The 20771-nt window shown below is 46.6% G+C and overlaps 2 protein-coding genes across 11 annotated transcripts in view; one reads left to right on the top strand and one right to left on the bottom strand.

The window, feature by feature from the left end:
- The window catches only part of LOC103123672 (zinc finger protein 709-like), a 418768-nt gene that overhangs the window by 329421 nt on the left and 68576 nt on the right, over nt 1–20771 (bottom strand). The gene's annotated exons all lie outside the window — the stretch shown is intronic.
- LOC103123660 (zinc finger protein 709-like) overlaps nt 1–20771 on the top strand; it is a 93415-nt gene that overhangs the window by 39636 nt on the left and 33008 nt on the right. For 3 of the 8 annotated variants that reach the window (XM_060182080.1, XM_060182083.1, XM_060182081.1), the window contains exon 1: nt 19133–19187. The exons of 4 other annotated variants lie outside the window; for them this stretch is intronic. The gene's annotated coding sequence lies outside the window, so the exon portion shown is untranslated. Of the gene's footprint in view, nt 1–19087; nt 19188–20771 lie in introns of those variants that run through there. One more of the 8 variants, XM_060182079.1, reaches the window with a different exon arrangement.

Below are 20771 nucleotides of genomic sequence, written 5' to 3' on the forward strand. Positions count from 1 at the left end.
GACCCAGGTCAGGTCACACATTGCCAATTAAAACTTTATCCTGACAGGTTGTACATCACATAGGATGAACCATACATCCTTTACCGTTATCTTTTTCCTGCCTCCACAGATGTTTCCCAAGGTCTTACTTCAGTTAATTATCTCTTCCTGTCCAGATAGTCTCTGCAGACCTGGGGGCTCTCGGCCCCTTATTCTTGAAGCCTTTTTCCTGTTCCTCAGCTTGTCCTTTCTTTAACCTCTTGGGCTCTGTGTCTTATTCTTATGCTTTCTATATTTCTACATATGGCCTATTCTTATGTTTTCTATATTTCTACAAAGGGAGTTCTAACCAGAGCGTCACTGTGGCACATGCTATGCTGGGAATCTAAGTCAGTGCCTCAGGCTTGAGACTCCAAAGCTTTACCCACTGTGCCACTTCCCTGGCGCCATGTTTGTCTTTTAAGATGAAGAGAGAAACAGAGATGACCCCTGAGACTCTGCACCACCTCACACAGGAAACTGACTTGCCACACACGGTTCTGTCTTCCCTTAATTTTAGCATATTAGACTGGAGTATAACATTATCTCTGTCTCTCTCTGAGTTCCTGCTCTAAGAGCACTTCTTATCTGGACCCACACAAACTGACACAACTCCCGTATATAAGTGAAATAAAAGGAATTTATTCTTTTTTAAAAATATGTTTTTATATTTATTTATTAATGAGAATGATAGGAGAGAGAGAAAGAACCAGACATCACTCTGGTACATGTGCTGCCGGGGATTGAACTCGGGACCTCATGCTTGAGACTCTAGTGCCTTAGCCACTGCGCCACCTCCTGGACCACAAGGAATTTATTCTTAAGTTTGAAAGAGTGAAAACAAGGCCAGTACTCAGACTTAACACAGAGACGACACAAAAAGACAAAGACAAACCTCAGCTGACTGATCCCAGGCAGGTACCAAATCTGGTCCCGCCACTCTGATATAACCAGGCTTGAAATTCACCCTCCTTTAAAAGGGAAAAATGAAGGGGGGGGGGAGTTGCATGATTGGGGTACTCTGCATGTCCTTGCTAATTTGTCTTTGGGATAAAGGTTTTCAAGGAGAACAATCCATTCTTATCTAACAGGGAGGAAGCAAGCAGTGTTTACAGAAGCAAAGTGGACAAGTTAACATGTAGCTGAGGAAGCAGGGGCTACAGTGTATGCAGTTTTCAAGGGAAACATTCATATCCACCAGGTGCTGAGCTGAAACAATTAGTGCATTAGTGTAATTTCCTCTTATCTCCTTTCTCAGACATTTTCTCTATTTCAATGAACTAGTCTAAATTTGGGGAATTCCATTTTCTCACACTGCAACAAGGCATCTCTCCCCTTTAATATTTAAGCTGGAAGATATACATCCCCATCAAGGCAGTTGACAGAATCTGGAGAATCACAGAGGCATGTGCACGATGGCCATCTGCGTCCCCACCTGGCACCAGGGAGCTGCTCCATCCGGGCTGCCTCACCTTTATTTCTAGTTATTTCTTTATTTATGCCACTCAGCAAGGCACCCCTCCCTCTGCATGGCCCCACCCTTGCCTTGGCTGGACTTATGGCCATGCCAATGCAGACCGGTCTCCTAAGTTACTTTTCCTGGGGACGGATGTGCTGATTGGCAGGGCCATAGCCGCCTCAGGCTCAGTTAACCAAGGAGGGCTCCATACCCTTCCTCTGCTGCTGGTCATCTGGGAGCTTCCACGATCAGCCCACTGGCCAGATCCTGGTGGGCGGGACCAGACCCTGGTGGGCGGGGCCAGACCCTGGTGGGCGGGACCATATCCTGGTGGGCGGGACCAGACCCTGGTGGGCGGGACCAGATCCTGGTGGGCGGGACCAGACCCTGGTGGGCGGGACCATATCCTGGTGGGCGGGACCAGATCCTGGTGGGCGGGACCAGATCCTGGTGGGCGGGACCAGACCCTGGTGGGCGGGGCCAAACATGTGTGGGCACCGCCTGCAAGTCTGAGCTTGCACAGATGCAGGACTCGCAGCACTACACCTGTGTTCCACGTCCAGGGTAGGATCTCAGTGTGGACACAGGACTGTGCTGTCTGCGCTGGGGGAACATCCTTGACCAGTGAGGGGTCACCCTGGCCCCACGGCAGCCCCCCACACCCAGAAGTGTGGTGAGTCCTCATGCTGAGGCCGGCCTGGGGTTGGGGCCCCTGGTGTGGGTGGGAATTCACTGCTCAGGTCAAAGGTCAGGAATGGAGGGAGGGGGCCCAGGGCCCTCTGTGTCCCCAAGTCAGAGGGGAACAGTGTCACCTGGAGAGCTGGGGCACGGTGGCGGTTTCCAGCTGGGGCACGGTGGCCTCTGGCTCCTGCACCTGCTCTTCAGCATTGAGCATGACAAGGTGACAGGACTCCCCTTCTAGCCCCACCCCGATATACGGAGTAATGAGGCTCCTTGACACTCCATTTCTCTTTTTAGATTTTGTTTTTTGGGGGAGAGAGAGAGGCATCTGCAGCCCTGCTTCACCACTTGGAACAAGATTCCCGCTTGCAGGTGGGGACTGAGGGACTTGAACCCGGGTTGTCACACACCAGCACTTACCCCCCCCCCCCCGCCATACTGTCATGTTTCATAATTAAATGTCAGTATGCAGAGTCCTTCTTTGTCTTTGTCATGTTTGTGGGTTCTCGTGTCCCCCGGTCAGCGGGGCTGAGGAGGAGCCAAGTCTTCCTGTCTTTTCACGGGAGGGAAAGATCGAGAAGAGAAGCCGGAGCAGCACTCCAGCACATACACTGGACAGCACGGGGCTGCCTCTGCTTCTCCTTCTCCTTCTCCTTCTCCTTCTCCTTCTCCTTCTCCTTCTCCTTCTCCTTCTCCTTCTCCTTCTAGCGTTTGCCCTTCTTCCGTAGCCAGTCAACAGCGTCAGGTTGAGCCTGATGTAAAGTTTCGAGACCTCCTTTGAATCTGGAGAGGTGGCAGTCGTTGACTATGTGGGTCATAGTCTGTCTGGAGCTGCAGGGGCAAGCCACTCAGGTGCCCACCTATGTCCCTTCAGTGCTGGCCGTGCCTGCACTTTGTAGAGGGCAGGGAGCCCCAGCCTCACTTACCCAAGAGCCCAGGGCCCTGTTGGTTGGACATTTGGGGCCTCTGGGCTGCTTGCTCGAGCTGAAGACCTTCTTGGGCTTAGCAGAGTGACTGTCACTGGGTTGAAGTTGTGTGGTGGGTGGTTAGAGCCACAGTTTTGGGGGCCCTGAACTTGCGGCAGGGGTGGCTAGTGAGCCAGATCCAGGGGGAGTGGAAGCACAGGGTGCCTCTTAATGCGTGTCCCCCCCCACACAAACACACACACACCCCACTCCAGAGGGGCTCTGGTGCCTGCCTCTGCTGCTGGCTTCTCTGGGGCAGGGCAGGGGAATTAGTTGGGAATCTGGGCAAGAGGGGCCAGGTGATGGTGTACCTGGTAGAGTGCACACATTGCCATGAGCAAGAACCCAGGTTCAAGCCTCCACTCTCCACCTACAGGGGGCGATGTTTTACAAGAGGTGGAGCAGGGCTATGGGCACTATCTTCTTTTTTAGGACAGAAATTTGGGGTGGAGTTGTCCGGGAGGTGATGCAGTGATAAAGTTTTGGACTCTCAAGCATGAGGTTTCGAGTTCGATCCCTGGCAGCACATGTGCCAGAGTGATGTCTGGTTCTTTCTCTCTCCTCCTATGTTTCTCATAAATAAATAAAATCTTTAAAAAAAAAAAGGAAAAAAGAAATTTGGGGAGGAGTGGGGAGAGAGGGGCCTGTAGCACCGCTCCACCATTTGTGAAGCTCTCCCCCCCCCCCCGTGCAGGTGGGGCCAGGGGCCTTGAACTCGGGTCCTTGTGCATAGTATCATGTGCTTAACCGGCCCCCCAGCCTGCCATCGCAGACAAGCCAGCACCTGAGGGCTGCTCTCCTCTCCCCGTTGAGTGACTTGAATGGCTTCTAGGTGGAAAGCACTGGACCTGGGCCTGGGGTGGGGTGGTTGAGAGCAGCTCCAGCATGGGAGGCCTTGGGCAAGCAGGTCCTGCACTCTCCCACTGAGCTCTCTCCCTGGCCTGAGAGAACCCTGCGGCAAGGAGGTGGGGCCCGCAGGCAGAGCGCAGGACTAGTGTGTGAGGCCCAGAGTTTGATCCTAGCCACTGCCAAGGCTGGACTGATACTCTGGTTCATTTTCTAATAAATCTTTTTTAAAATGGCCCTTTTTGATGTACTTTTCCTGTTATCCAGAGCTCTGGCTTGTGGCAGCAGGGTCTCCGGGTCCCAGCCCGTAGAGTCAGCTGCGTGAGTGTCTGTGTGCTTTCCAATCCAGACAGCAAAGCGGGCAGTGGCTGGGATCGGGGGGGGGGGGGGGGAGTAGGGGTAAAAGCTGCATAACAGGACTGAGGAGCAGGGTACCAACCTCCGGAGTCCACAGATGCCACCATGTCTCCATAGCCCAAGGCTGGTCGCACCTGCTGACCCAGATGAACCAGCCACCCGTCCCCTGAGGCCTCCCCAGCCCCTGGCCTGCAGACACCTGCAGGGGTTGGGAGGTTCCCCTCCTGTTTCCACTTGGTCAGTTCTCACCCTGTCCGCCCCTTCTCCAAGCAGGGGCTGCTGTAGCCAAGTTCACCTGCAGGACGCTGGGAGTTATGTGGGTGTTGGAGATGAGGACCCCGGGTCCTTGGGTTCAGTCTTTGATTGTCACAGTGTGAAGGAGTTGTCAGAGTCAGCTTAGGAGGTGCTGGGGGTGGGGGGAACAGTCCCAGAAACTTGCATGTTTCTTATGTCCTGGGTCCGGGGTTCAGTCCCCCTAGTAACCCCGCCACTCCAATGTGTGAAGCATTTTTAACTTTTCAGGCCTCAGCATTCCCCTCCCCCCACACACAGCCTGGAGGAAACTTGGGGGAAAAGTCCAGGAGGCAGGTAAATACCCCACAGAGGCCTCTTGCCTCTCATGTCCCAGGTCCTGGGATCGGATCCCCCCCCCAGGAGACGTGTTTTTCACTTGTTGGGGGCCTGTTGGAGAGATAAGTACGCAAAAGTCTGCATAGGGTGGGAGGGAGGACCGATAGGAACATGTTCAACGCTCTTGCCTCTCACATCCAAGGTCCCGGGATCAGATCCCCTCCAGGAGACGAGTATTTTTCACTTGTTGGGAGCCTGGTGAAGAGCTAAGTACACAAAAGTCCACATAGGGTGGGAGGGCCAATAGGAACATGCTCAACGCTGTTGCCTCTCACATCCCAGGTCTCAGGATCAGATCCCCCCCCCCGGAAAGTTTTTCCACACTTGTTCCAGTAAGGCTCTGGCAGCCTGGAGAAGACTCATTCTCAATAAGGCTGAGGAGGGTGGGCGCTGCCTCAATAGCCCCGTGGAGGCATTTACCTCGCAAGTCCCAGGTCCCTGGTTCTAGCCGCTGTAGAAATTGCACTGACAACATGAAGCAGTTTATTTTTGTTGATGCATTTTATTCTCATTAGCTCTTGTTAAATAAAGATAGGGGAGGAAGCTGGGGGGAGGGTGGCCCCTATAACCCTGTTGCTTAAACCACAGAAGAAACTAACAAACCATTAAACCTCTGCAGATCTGATTCCCTGAGGTGGGTGTTTATCTTTCAGGCGGGAACTTCAAGTGTCTGCAGGGCATACTCTGTCCTCTGCAGTTTGACTCCAGCCTGGTCTGCCATCTAGACTAGCATGGCAGGAGGGGACATGGGGCTGAGTGACACACTAGGAATCAGAGAGAATATAAAAGTGAGGAAGATCCTAGCCCTGCTGTTCCCTGAGTTCTCAGAAACAAGTCTGCTGTGAACATAGCTGCATTGATTGATTTTAATTTTCAGCACCGGAGGTGAAAGGACAGGCTGGAAAAGGGTAGGAAGCGGGTCCCGGGCCCTGTGGGATCAGCAGCGGCTCTCTGACTGCCCAGCACGGCAGCTGGCGCGTTGGTCTTGAGAGACAGATCTTAGAGCTTTTCTGAGGAGGAAGATTTAAGGATTCAGGAGCATTGAGGGGCCAAGAGAAAACTGTAGTCAAGTGTCTTGAGGACCCAGAGGGCTTGTTTTAAATTTTCTGGGTGATGGCAGAAGAGTTCGAGACCTGCTGAGACCAACGTTGCCCCGTGGAAAGCCCAGGCCATTGTGAGATTGCTGACAGTCCCCACCCCCCCAACCCTTGGCGACACACACACACACACACAGCAACTTCATCATCTCTGTTTGCTATAAAAGATTTCAAAGATGCAGGAAGCAGTACTTACTGTGTTGTCCTATGTGGATATGCTTGCTCCTCTCCCTCCACTGTCCTCTGTCTGTCTCATCCCGGTGTCTCTTAGTTGTTTTCTCCTCTTTCCCCTCTGATTAGCAGGGCTTCTCCTCCAGGTGAAATCTATCCAGCTCACTCGTTTGAAGGTCTTTGTAAACCTTAATCACTTCCCCTGTGAGGCCCAGCTGAGTGTTGCACAATGTCCTTGCAAACCGTGCGCTCGGATGCCTCATGGCCACAGGGCTCAGGAGGGCACAGTGGCTACAGTGTCAGACTCTCTAGCATGAGACCCAAGTTCCATGCCAGCCAGGCACTACAAGTTCCAGACTGATGCACATGCTCACTCTCTCAGTTAAAAAAAAAATAGGGGAGTCAGGCGGTAATGCAGTGGGTTAAGCGCATAAGGTGTAAAGTGCAAGGAGCGGCGTAAGGATACCGGTTCGAGCCCCCGGCTCCCCACCTGCAGGGGAGTCGCTTCACAAGCAGTGAAGCCACTTCACAAGCAGTGAAGCAGGTCTGCAGGTGTCTTTCTCTCCTCCTCTCTGTCCTATCTAACAATGATGACAACAGTAATAATTAAACAATAAAAAAACAAGGGCACAAAAGGGAGTAAATAAATAAAATATTTAAAAAAATAACAATAATAAATTTATAAGAATTCCCTACATCTGTGTATGTAAGCATCACATACCTATCTGCCTACTCGCCTACATCCTACCTGTCAAGATTATTTAAGATTTGAAGATTTAAATGCCGACTTGACAAAACAAGAGACTATTTCAGACAAGGAAATAAAACAGAGAACTCCAGGGAGTGGTGGGCACAGAACTAGTTTCTGACCTGTGAGGAGGTAAGATGCCCACTTGGTGATGGCAAGACATGGCCTCTGAAGGAGGAAGCTTTGGAGCTGCGAGTTCTTCCCCCTCCATCTCTTACGATCTGAAATAAAAGTCACCTGGTGGGGGGAGCCCAGGTGATGGTGGTGATGAGCTGAGAAAGCATGAGGCAGCTGGCGAGTTGGGAAACCCTGGAGGCCTGAGCCTGGGGCCAGAGTTGGAGTGTGTCAGCTTTGGATCCCTGCTGGGGGGACACTGGACTGTCCCTGCTAACCAGCACAGCATGTTTTCAATGTCCCTAGAGCCCCAGGCAACTGCACAGAGGCCATCTTTTTGATGTATCCCAGAATGGAAGTTAAAATAAAGAGGTGTTCATTCATGGGGGCCAGATAGTGGTGCACCCGCTTAAAAATGGGTATTACTATGCGCAAGGGCCAGGGTTTCAGCCTCCACTCCCCCACCAGCAGAGGGGACACTTCATGAGCAGCGAAGCAGGTCTGAAGTTGTCTTCCTCTCTCCCTCTCTATATTCCCTTTCCTCTCTCAATTTCTCTGTCCTAGCCAATAAAATAGATAGAAAAAAAAAAAAAAAAAAGCCTCTAGGAGCCGTGGATTTGCAATGCTGGCTTTGAACCCTGGTGATAACCCTGGAGGCAAAAATAAACAAATCAAAAACATTGATTTGTTATTATTGCTTCTGGTGGTGTGGGACATTGAACCTAGGACTTTAGAGCCTCAGGCATGAGAGTGTCTTTGCATCACCATTCTGGTATCTAGTCCAGCCTCTTTTAAAAAAAAATTTTTTAAAAAAATATTTATTTTATTTATTTATTCCCTTTTGTTGCCCTTGTTGTTTTATTGTTGTAGTTATTATTGTTGTTGTTGTAGGATAGGACAGAGAGAAATGGAGAGAGGAGGGTAAGACAGAGAGGAGGAGAGAAAGATAGACACCTGCAGACCTGCTTCACCGCCTGTGAAGCGACTCCCCTGCAGGTGGGGAGCCGGGGTTTGAACCGGGATCCTTATGCCGGTCCTTGTGCTTTGCGCCACCTGCGCTTAACCCGCTGCGCTACAGCCCGACTCCCTAGTCCAGCCTCTTTTTCTAGTTTGGATACCACTGGGTTGATTGCTGAGCCTCTGTGCCAGCAGCAGGAACCCAGGGTTGCTGGTGGCTGCCCCCTACCACCACCCTCCCATTTGTTCATTCCCTCTGATTTTAAAGTGCACTGAGACATTGATAGGAAGGGGTGAGATAGAGACGTGGAGAGAGAGACCCCTGCAGACCCGCCTCATCTTTCCTCCCACCGCAGGCTGGGAAGGGGGCTCCATCCCTACTTCCTGTGCATGGAAGTCTGGGAACTCCAGCGGGGTTCTCATAGTCCAGCAGCAGAGCAGAACTGCTCAAATCACCAGAGGTGTTTTGCCTCCAGGGTTACTGCTGGGACTCAGTGCCTGCACTATGAATTCCACTGCTCCTGGAGGCTATTTTTTCCTCTCCCTTCTGTTGCCCTGGTTGCTTTATCATTGTTGTGGTTATTACTGTTGTTATTTGATGTCATTGTTGTTGGATAGGACAGAGAGAAATGGAGACAGATGGGGAAGACAGAGAGGGGAGGAGCAGACAGACACCTGCAGACCTGCTTCATGGCTTGTAAATCGACCCACCGAAGGTGGGGAGCTGGCAGCTCGACTGGGATCCTTACACCGGTCCTTGCACTTTGTGCCATGTACACTTAACCCACTACTGCCAACCCCCCTCAAATCTCTCTCTCTCTCTCTCTCTTTCATGTAAGGGAGTTAGAGAGCAGGAGACAGAGGGGACTGAACTATGGCACAGAGATGGGGAAACGAAGGCAGAGCTCAGAATCCTTCAGTCTCTGTGGCCACCCCACCAGGACAGGGAACCTGGAACCTCAGTCTCCTAAGCCTGGTGCTCTACACAGTGAACCCTGTAACCTGCCTCTCTCTAGCTCCTGGGAAGGAAGCTTCCAAGAACAGATCCTGGGAACAGACTGCAAACACCATGCCCAAAGCAACAACTAGTCCAGACCAAGGGGCAGTGCAGCCTGAGCAAGGCCAGCCCAGGAGGGGCCCTGCTGGGTTATGTCGCCGTCTTGTGGACAAGGAGCAGAATGCACCTTATGGGAGACTAGACCCAACCAAAGAGAGAATGCTCCTGCATTTCTCTGAATATTCTCTTCATTTTCTTTTCCTGACACAGAGCCAGGGAGGAAAACACAGAGAGAGACACCAGAACACTATCTGGTTCAAGCTAACGGTGGTGCTGGGGATTGAAACTGGGTTCTTGAAGCCACAGGCATGAAAGTCTTTGGCAGAACTCCTAAGACAGCTCCTAAGCACAAGGTAATCTTATTTTAAGTATTTATAGTTCACTGTATTATTACACTAAACTATCAAGAGAGAGAGACAGAGACAGACACAGAGAGAATGATGCTAGCTACTAAGCTGTCTCCCAGCACAAGGACTTCTTTTAAAATATTTTTATTTTCCTTTACTTTTTCAATATCTTTTGTAATGAGAGATTGGTATAAAGACAGAAAGATGATAACTACTAGGCAGTCACTTCTGCCCAGGCTCTCTTTATTTACTTACTATTTTATCACATTTTACTTTATGGTTATGTTTAGTGATGAGAGCTAGAAATACAGAAAGATACAGAGAGAGGGAGATGGGCAGAGGTAGATGTCATAATGCTGATGCAAAGAGACTATCCTACCTGAAGCTCTGAGGTTCCTGCACCACCGTGAGGAAGGGCACAGCAAGGCTCTGGTGAAATTAAATAAATATAAAGAAATAAATGTGTGTGTGTGTGTATCGCAGAGTGAGAGTTTGTTCTCTCTGAGTTGAAAGAGACGTGGAGAGAAAGAGAGACCCCTCAGACCTGCCTCACCTCTCCTCCCCCTGAAAGGGGGGAGGGACGGAATGGGGCTCCATCCTGGCCCTTGTCCACGGAAATCTAGCAACTCCAGTGGATTCCTCACCACAACAATGGTGACAACAATAATAACTACAACAATAAAACAACAAGGGCAACAAAAGGGAATACATATTTAAAAATTAAAAAAAATAATAATAAAAAAGGATCAGCAACCCAAGCCTCGCAGATCTGGGGGACTTCTGATGTCCCTGCTCCAATCCCTCCATACCAGTGTAACTAAGACTTGAACAGTGTCGTAGAGCTGGAAAAAAAAAAGATAATAAGTAGCAGCACCTCAAGCCTCCCAACCCAGGTGCTCCTGGAAGGCCCAGGTCCAGCGCTTCCAGACCACTATAGGTCAGAGCTGAACTGTGTCCTTGTAGGGAAAATAATAATAATAATAATAATAATAATTAATAATAGAGCACGACCCCAAGTATCGTGGATTCAAGGGCCCTCTGAAAGCACTGGTCCAATCTCTCCAAACCATTAAGTCAGAGCTGAACAGCTTCTTAGGAGGGGAAGAATCAAAACAATAATAAAGGAGTGTCACCCCAAGCCTTGTGGATTCAGGCTCCCTCTAAAGGCCCAGGCTCAATCCCTCCAGGCCACAATAAGTCAGAGCAGAACAGTGTCCTAGTAGGGAAAAAAATAATAGTAAAGGGGCAGCACCCGAATCTCATGCATCTGGGGGCACTCTGAAATCCTTGGTGCAGTCCCTCCTGACCACTGTAAGTCAGAGCTGAACTGTGTCCTAGTAGGTGAAAAAAATAACACAGTAGAAGCAACCCAAGCCTCACGGACACGGGGACGCAAGGGGCCCTCTGAAGACCCAGGTCCAATCCCTCCTGACCACGGTAAGTCAGAGCTGAACAGTGTCCTAGTAGGGAAAATAATAATAATAATAATAATACAGAACCAAGTCTTGTGAACCCTGGGGTTCTCAGAAAGTGCCTTGCTCCCCTCTGGGGTGCCAGGCTCCCAACAGGGTGCATCACTGCCCACCAGGGCACGCAAGCTCCCCACTTGGGCATGTCTTGCTACCCACCGGGGCACACCTTGCTCCCCACCTGGGTGCCACGCCCCATTCAACTCCAGAATGATGGATCTGACAGGGTCAGCACCCTAGGAAACTCTCTTCAAGGAAGAAGAATTCTGGGAGTGGGTCTTGGCATCCTGAGCAGATCTAAATTGGAAACTCTGATTATTGTTTTCATTATGTACATGGTAATGATGCTGTGTAATCGGGGACCAACAGCCCCTGTTCCCAGATTAAATACAGATGAACAAGAAATGAGGTAGACAAAGTTATGAGTCATCAAATACATAAAGTTTTAGGAAAAATTCTTAATAATTCTTACCTCCTCTTATGAAATATGTTAAAACTCTACGTAAAATACTGTCTGCTAAGCCTATTACTCAGAAATACATCACCCCATGACGTACGATATTACTGTGTAAAATGGCAAGGCCATCTAATCAAGAAATGAGCTTTGTTCCAGATATTGTTTATGTAAGACTGAAGGATATATAAACTCTCACTTGCTAAATAAAAATTGAGTTCAGATTCACCCTCCAACAGAGTGTGTTGTATTCTGTTCTCCTCCTGACCCATCAGGTGGTCACCTTCAGAGTTCCCTGATCCTTCCTGCTGCTCCTCTGCCCGAGTAGTCCATCGCACCCGGGCACGCCTTGCTCCCCACCTGGGCGTGCCTTGTTCCCCATGTCTGCTTAACCCACTGCACTACTGCCTGACTCCCCCAAGCTCATCTTTCTTATTTACTAATTCATCCTATTTTATTTTACTGCTTTCTTTAGGAATGAGAGCCAGAGATACATGAGAAAGGTACAAGGACAGTAACATAGGCAGGTGCAGATATAGCATGATGGTGACACAAAGAGACTCTCATATCTGAAGCTCAGAGGATCCCACAGCTACATGATTGATACGGAGTGGATCCAGCCTTTGTTACAGTGCACAAAAACCCCTTACACTCAATTTCTGGCTGTCTCTATCCCATAAATAAATAAAGACAATAAAAAAATTAAACAAAATAGACACATTCCCTACCCTGCTAAAGCTAACATATCGGGAGGAACAGAAAAATGAGTAAATATAGAGAACTCTGTGGGCTCTGGTGAAGTTCATGTAAAGGGAGAGGAAGTTGAGAGCAGTGCTATTTCAGATAGGCTAGGTGTGGATTATCAAGTCCCTGGGTTCCCACCTGCAGGAGGAAAGCTTTGCTAGTGGTGAAGCAGGACTGCAGGTGTCTCTTTGTCTGTCTCCCTCTCTATCACCCCCTTCCCTCTCAATTTCTGGCTGTCTCTATCCAATAAATAAAATAAAGATAATAAAAAATTTAAGAAATATCATATATGAAGGACTCTTTATTATTTTGGAGTTGGAAGCAGTAGAAGAATGCATGCCGGTTAAAGAAATGAGTCAGACTGGATCTCGTGTTGCCTCCTTATTACAAAGGGGTGACAGGGCCCTTTAAGTGATGGTTAAGATTGTGGCAGTGTTTCAGGTGATCATTTCATGAGTACATACTTATATTCAAAATTAAGTTGTGAGGAAAAGTCTTTGCCTTCCTGCCTTCCAGGCCCCCACTTATCTTAAGAAATCAGTGGGGCCGGGCGGTAGCGCAGCGGGTTAAACACACGGCACCAAGGACTGGCGTAAGGATCCCGGTTCAAGCCCCCAGCTCCCCACCTGCAGGGGGGTCGCTTCACAAGCGGTGAAGCAGGTCTGCGGGTGTCTATCTTTTTCTCCCCCTGTCTTCTCCTCCTCTCTCCATTTCTCTCTGTCCTATCCAAAAACAAGGACAGCAACAACAATAATAGTAACAACAACGATAAACAAGGGCAACGAAAGGAAAAAAAATGGCCTCCAGAAGCAGTGGATTCATAATGCAGGCACCGAGCCCCAGCAATAACCCTGGAGGCAAAAATAAAGAAATAAATGAAGAGAGAAAGGAAGAAAGAGAGAAAGAAAGAGATTGGCTCACTTCTGGGGTTAAACAAAGCATAAAACACACACTCAGTTGACATAAAGGAAAACCTGAATAAACTGGACTCAAAATTAACAACTTCTGCTCATCAAAGTCACCTTTCAGAGCCTGAAATTGTCTTACAGAGCATGAAAATGCAAGCCAGTGAGTGGGAGAAGATATTTGGAACACATATAACTAACAGGATTTGTACCTGGAATATAAAGTATTTCAGATCAGTAAGGATCCCTGTTCGAGCCCCTGGATCCCCACCTGCAGGGGAGTCGCTTCACAGGCGGTGAAGCAGGTCTGCAGGTGTCTATCTTTCTCTCTCCCTGTCTGTCTTCCCCTCCTCTCTCCATTTCTCTCTGTCCTGTCCAACAATAACAACAATGGCATCAAAATGGAAAAAAATGACCTCACTGAGCAGTGGATTTTCAGTGCAGGCACCGAGCCCCAGCAATAACTCTGAAGGCAAAAAAAAAAAAAAAAAAAAAAAAAAAAGGATGAAAACAGATTTCTGTCTCTAAGACTTTGTGAGAACAACAGTGTTTTTGTGGGGTAGAAGGTGAGGGGGACACCAAATAGTGGTGTGGAACTATCACCTAGTAATCGTATAATGTTGGAAACCATTATTAAATTACCACTAAACTTTTTTTTTTTAGGCTTTTATTTATTGATTCATGAGAAGTGATAGGAGAGAGAGAAAGAACCAGACATCACTCTGGTACATGTGCTGCGGGGGGGATTGAGTTTAGGACCTCATGCTTGAAGAGTCCAATGCCTTATCCACTGCGCCATCTCCCAAATCACACCACTAAACTCTTAATGAAGGGAGGAATCAGAGATCTTTTGGCAGATAAGGAAACTGAGACAGAGATTAAATGATTTAGGCCAAATTTTACAGTGAGTTAACCTCTATAGCATATGACCTCTAATCCTTTTAGACATACTTTTATCAGATTAAGAACATAGTCTATGTTCTTAATCTGATACTTTCATTATTTTGAGGGTATAAATCTGTTCTTGGCAGAGTCTCCTGACTCTAACTTACAGTTTAGTTGTGGCATGTAGGTCTCCAAAGAAACACAACCAACAGGCTTTGCATATAGATATATAACAACAACTAAAGAGGCTGATAAATGAGCCCTCTTCCCCCTCTCCGACTTACCTTTCGGCTTTATCTTGGAGTAGAGACATCAGACTGCAGGGATTCGATCACAGGCCTCTAGCTTCATATCCACTGACTTAACCTCTGGACCACAGCTGTCAACCATGCCAGGGGAAGGTTTCTAGTATATTATATATATATTCTATTCTATTATTATATATTATATTATAAATATAATTATATTATAATTATTATATAATATATTAATAAATATAACGATATTATATTTAGAATATAATAAGTATATTATATTCTAAATATAATATTATATTCTAAATATAATAATTATAAATATAATGTGATATATTATATTCTAAATATAATAATTAAAAAAAATACTATTTTACTATTATTGTTGCCACAAGTATCATTACAATTGATTAGTGTCAGGACTATCAATATACCACTAGCAAGAACCATTTTTCTTTTCTTTCTTTTTTTTTTTAATCTATGCTATTTAAGAAGCCAGAAATTGAGAGGGAAGTAAGAAATAGAGAAGGAGAGAGGTATGGTCCTGGACGTGGCACAGTGCATAGGGCACTGGACTCTCAAGCATGAAGTTCTGAGTTCAGGCCCCAGTTGCATATGAATCAGTGTGATGTCTGGTAGTCTGTCTCTTATCTTAAGGAGACTCTTACCTTTCTCATCAATATATAAATATAGGTAATATTTAATATATAAATAAAATATTTAAAAGTGAGAAAAAAGATACGTAGACTGTACTTTCTTCCCCCTTTCTGTCCTTATTTTCTCCCTATAAATTCTTATCTTCCTGAAACATGACTGGCTTCCTTGCAGCTCTTCCATGTAGGAGTCAGTCTGCCCTTCCCAGCCCGCACAGGAGGGGGTTGGGGAATGGCCCCAGGTTGCTGCTCCCTCCATTAGCACTGAGTCTAGTTCAGTGGCAGCCTGTCCACTTTTCAAAGCACCAACCTCATCTCTGTGTTCCATTCTGTCCCAGCTTCAGGTAGCCGACATTAAACCACATCCCCCAAAGCTTCCTGTGTAACACTGCTGACACCCACAGTTCCAATACCATTTACTATTATTATCCATTCATGTTTGCCTGTGGAGTCACCTACAGAGAGCAGAGCAGAGCAGGGCTCAGCATGCGCAGGGTGCCGGCATGCAGCCCGCAGGGCAGCAGAGGCCGCAGCGCTCCAGGAGCCAGGCTGTGAGCAGGCTGCAGAGTGCGGGTTACACGCTGCACAGCCCGCAGCTCCAAGTGCCCAGGGTGCGGGGTCACAGTGCTGCCCCTCACATGGCCAAGCAGCAGGGAACAGAGCAAGCAGGAGTCAGCCAATCGGATGAGGAAGCTGGTGGGAGTGTTTTTAACAGCTGAAGCTTCTCTAGCGCTAGTCAAGGAAGAGGTAGGTTCCTTTGCCATTTCTTGCTTTAACTGTTCTGCAGGCAGGCACACTCTCTATAGAGGTTGATAGGGCAGCATCCCTGTCACTTCGCAATCTCTGGTTTTGATTGGGTCTGAGCATTGTCCAATCAGAAGTGTAATTGTCTATGTGACAAGGGCTTCTACCAATTAGATTCTGAGTCAACGGTCATAGACCAATCGGGGCGGCAGGTGGGCGGTGCTGCAAAGAGAAAGAAAACACTCCAGGAAGTAAGACACTCTGGCGCTGGGTCTTGTGTTTGTGGCTCCCCCAGCTTTTCTCTACTTTGCTCTCGGTGTGGCTCTCATCTCCGGCTGATTTGGGCCTTGGCGAAGAGTCTTCAGTAAGTTCTGCACTGGATGGGATATTGTGAGTGTGGCTCATCGCGGCTGAGATTGGGAGGGGGTGCTGGAGACTTGCTACAATATTCCGGGATGCAGCCGCGTGTCTGGGCCTCTCTTCACAGTCAGTCACCGTCTCCACTGTACACGGAGGCTGGACTCCTGTTAACTGTCCTGATCCTTTGGGGAAGTTGGGGGTCGGGAGTTCTTGATGGGCAGGGAATGGGATCACCATTCATTCCCCCAATTTTTTCTCTCCCGGTGCATGAGTGCAGGGTGCCTGGGTCCAGTCCCATTCTCTGCGGAGAGTCCCGGGATCTGGACCCGGGACCTTAACCCAGGTTGAAGGAGGAAGGACTTGCTGACCCCAGACCAGAAGGTCAGTTTGGGAGCCAGCATGCCTGTGGGCACCTTGCAGCCTCCAGCTGAGCCCAGCGCACTTCTGATTGTTCTGCCTGCACTGGGATCTGAGGTTTCCGCAGATGTAAACTACAGAATTCTGGGGCGGAGGTAGGCAGCCTCTTTATCCCTCTGGGACGTTGGACCCAGGATCATTATGGGGTCAGAAGGTGGAAAGTCTGGTTTCTGTAATTGCTTATGCAGTGGCCATGGACATTGGCAGGTCAATCCATATTCCCGGCCTGTCTCTCTCTTTCCCTAGTGGAGCAGGGCTCTGGGGAGATGAGGTTCCAGGACACATTGGTGAGGGCATCTGCCAAGCAAAGTCAGGTTGTTGTCATGGTAGCATATGCAACTTGATGCGTGAATCAGTTTAAGATATAAAGCAGAACAAATTGTTTAATAATAGGAAACCCATAGGTAAGAGTAAACCATATGAGATTTGAGATCTTTATGTTGGAAGAAGTTAGGAAATTATTTTAGATATATTCCAAGAGGCCCATGACTTTACTCATTTTTGCTTGTGCCCCACAGCTAGAATGCAGGTGGGCTAAAAGTATTCTCTGGGAAATTGGTGTCAGAGTTGGAAATAGAATTGGCAAACTGGATCAAGACAGAGTAGCTCTCCAATATGGGAGTAGTATATAAATACCGTTCATTGGAAATCCCATCAATCTGAATTAGGGCCCATTTCTATTGATATTTAGCACAGGAGCCTGTGTAACCTCTGCACCCATGTCAGTCTGAGCTTGCATTCCATGGTCATAGCTAAGAACATTCTAGGCTGCTCTGATTTCAGGACCAGTCTTCCTTGAGTGATAGAGTATGTTGATCCAGCCTCCCTTCAGAGAGTGGGGCAATTTCTACCATTTTTTTCTTCTTTTTTAATTTATTAGTGGGCTAATGGCTGACAGTCAGCAGTAAAATACAGTTGTTTGTACATGTGTAACATTTCTCAGTTTTCCACAGAACAATTCAACCCCCACTAGGTCCTCCTCTTCTATTATGTTCCAGGGCATGAGCCCTCCCCCCCACCTGAGAGTCTTTTAGTTTGATGCAATACACCAACTTCAGTCAAAATTCTGCTGTGTGTTTTACCTTCTGTTCTTGTTTTTCAACTTCTGTTTGTGAGTGACATCATCCCACAATCTCTCCAGCATTTGTTGTTGCTGCTTTTTCTGATATATGGCATTCTCACAGGGGTAAAGTGGTATCTCATTGTTGTCTTTTTTTTTTCTTTTTTTTTTAAAAATTATTTATTGGGGCATTAATGTTTTACATTTGACAGTAAATGCAATAGTTTGTACATGCATAACATTTCTCAGTTTTCCACATAACAATACAATCTCCACTAGGTCTTCTGTCATCATTTTTGGACCTGTATTTTCCCTCCGTCCACCCCAGAATCATTTACTCTGGTGCAGTACACCAACTCCAGTCCAAATTCTGTTGTGTGTTTTACCTTCTGTTCTTATTTTTATTATTTTTTCTTTTTTATAATTTTTTGTAAGTTTTTTTTAGATTTTTATTTATTAATTTCCTTTTGTTGCCCTTGTTGTTTTTTATTGTAGTTATTATTGTTGTTGTTATTGATGTCGTCGTTGTTGTTAGATAGGACAGAGAAGAGGAGAGAGGAGGGGAAGGCAGAGAGGAGGAGAGAAAGACAGACACCTGCAGACCTGCTTCACCACCTGGGAAGCGACTCCCCTGCAGGTGGGGAGCTGGGGGCTTGAACCAGGATCCTTATGCCGGTCCTTGTGCTTTGCGCCACTTGCGCTTAACCCACCGTGCTACCACCCGACTCTCCTGTTTTTCAACTTCTGTCTATGAGCGAGATCATCCCACAGTCTCTCCAGCATTTGTTGTTGCTACTGTTTCTGATGTATGACATTCTCACAGGGGTAAAGTGGTATCTCATTATTGCCTTTGTTTTTATTTCTATGAAATAGAGTCAAAACATTTTCTCATGTTTCTTGCCTTTTGGGATTTTCTTTTCTTCTTTGCTGACTATTCTGTTCATATCATCTGCTCATTTTTGGATGGGGTCATTGTTTTCTTCTTGCTGAATTTGGTTAACTCTTTATATCCTTTGGTTATTAGCTTCTTGTCTGAAGTGTATCATGTAATGATCTCATATTCTGTAAGGGCTGTTTTGGTTTGGGTGGTGATGTCTTTTGCTGTTCAGAGCTTTTTAATTTGATGTACTCCCATTGCTTTATTTTTTACATGTCTTCTTTGTAATTGGATTCATATCATTGATGATGCCTTTAAATTTTAGACAGAAAGTGTTCTGCCAATATTTTCCACTAGGAATTTGATAGCTTCAGGTCTAATATCCACATCCTGGATCCATTCAGAATTTGCTTTTTTAAAAAAATATTTATTTATTCCCTTTTGTTGCCCTTGTTTATTATTACTATTACTATTGTTGTAGTTATTGACGTTGTTCTTGTTGGGTAGGACAGAGAGAAATGGAGAGAGGAGGGGAGAGAAAGATAGACACCTGCAGACCTGCTTCACCGCCTGTGAAGCGACTCCCCGCAAGAAAACTGGAATCCTTATGCTGGTCCTTGCTCTGAGTGCGCTTAACCCACTGCGCTACCGCCCGACTCCCCAGAATTTACTTTTATGTTGGTGAAACATAGTGGTTCAGTTTCATTCTTCTGAATATTTCATCCTAATTTTCCCAACACTATTTGTTGAAGAGACTTTCCCCATTTAGTCTGGGCACACTTGTCAAAGATTAGATGTTTGTAGGTGTGGGGACTTACTTCTGAGCTTTCAATTCTATTCCATTGATCAGTGTGTCTATTTAATTTCCAGTTCCAAGCAGTTTGGATTACAATGGCCCTATAACATGGCTTGAGACCTGTGAGTATGATGCCTCTAATTCTGTTCTTTTTTTTTTTTAATATTTATTTATTTATTCCCTTTTGTTGCCCTTGTTGTTTTATTGTTGTAGTTACTATTGTCATTGATGTCGGTGTTCTTGGATAGGACAGAGAGAAATGGAGAGAGAAGGGGAAGAGAAAGACACCTGCAGACCTGTTTCACCACATGTGAAGCGACCCCCCTGCAGGTGGGGATCCTTACGCAGGTCCTTGCGCTTTGCACCACATGCGTTTAACTCGCTGCATTACTGACTGACTCCCAATTATGTCTTCCTAGTTCTCTCGTTTAGTGACATATTATTCCTCATAGAAATTTCTAGTGATTTTTTTTGTGTTTCTTTTTTTTTTTCCTGGAAAATTCTGAAATAGATCTAAGTTGTAATCACCCTAACTGTATTCAGTATAAAGTCAGGCACTCCTGCCCCCTCTCTGAAGCTTGCTCTAAAGTTTCTGCTGCTTCCCAACTCATAAACTGTCTTCTTACTGATGAAGACTTTATTTTTTATTTTACTTGTGTATCTATTTATTTATTTTTTTTTCTCTGAAATTTTTTTTATATTTTATTTTATTTTTCACTTTTTTTTTAATTGGGGAATTAATGTTTTACATTCAACAGTAAGTACAATAGTTTGTACATGCATAACATTCCCCGGTTTCCCATTTAACAATACAACCCCAACTAGGTCCTCTGAATCCTTCCTGGACTTGTATTCTCCCCACCCACCCACCCCACAGTCTTTTCCTTTGGTGTGATACGCCAATTCCATTTCAGGTTCTACTTCTGTTTTCTAATCTGATCTTGTTTTTGAACTTCTGCCTCAGAGTGAGATCATCCTATATTCATCCTTCTGTTTCTGACTTATTTCACTTAACATGAATTTTTCAAGGTCCATCCAAGAGCGACTGAAAACGGTGAAGTCACCATTTTTAACAGCTGAGTAGTATTCCATTGTGTATATATACCACAACTTGCTCAGCCACTCATCTGTTGTTGGACACCTGGGTTGCTTCCAGGTTTTGGCTATTACAAATTGTGCTGCCAAGAACATATGTGTACACAGATCTTTTTGGATGGATATGTTGGGTTCCTTAGGATGTATCCCCAGGAGGGGAATTGCAGGGTCATAGGGTAGGTCCATTTCTAACCTTCTGAGAGTTCTCCAGACTGTTCTCCACAGAGGTTGGACCCATTGACATTCCCACCAGCAGTGTAGGAGGGTTCCTTTGACCCCACACCCTCTCCAGCATTTTCTGCTGTTGCCTTTTCTGATGTATGACATTCTCACAGGCATGAAGTGGTATCTCGTTGTTGTCTTGATTTGCATTTCTCTGACAATCAGAGACTTGGAGCATTTTTTCATGTGTTTCTCAGCCTTTTGGATATCTTCTGTGGTGAATATTCTGTCCATTTCCCCCCATTTTTGGATGGGGTTATTTGTTGTCTTGTTGTTGAGTCTGGCAAGCTCTTTATATATGTTGGTTATTAAACGCTTGTCTGATGTATGGCATGTAAAGATCTTCTCCCATTCTGTGAGGGGTCTCTTGGTTTGGGTAGTGGTTTCTT

The sequence above is a fragment of the Erinaceus europaeus genome, chromosome 23 (assembly GCF_950295315.1).
Source record: "Erinaceus europaeus chromosome 23, mEriEur2.1, whole genome shotgun sequence".
Classification (NCBI taxonomy): domain Eukaryota; kingdom Metazoa; phylum Chordata; class Mammalia; order Eulipotyphla; family Erinaceidae; genus Erinaceus; species Erinaceus europaeus.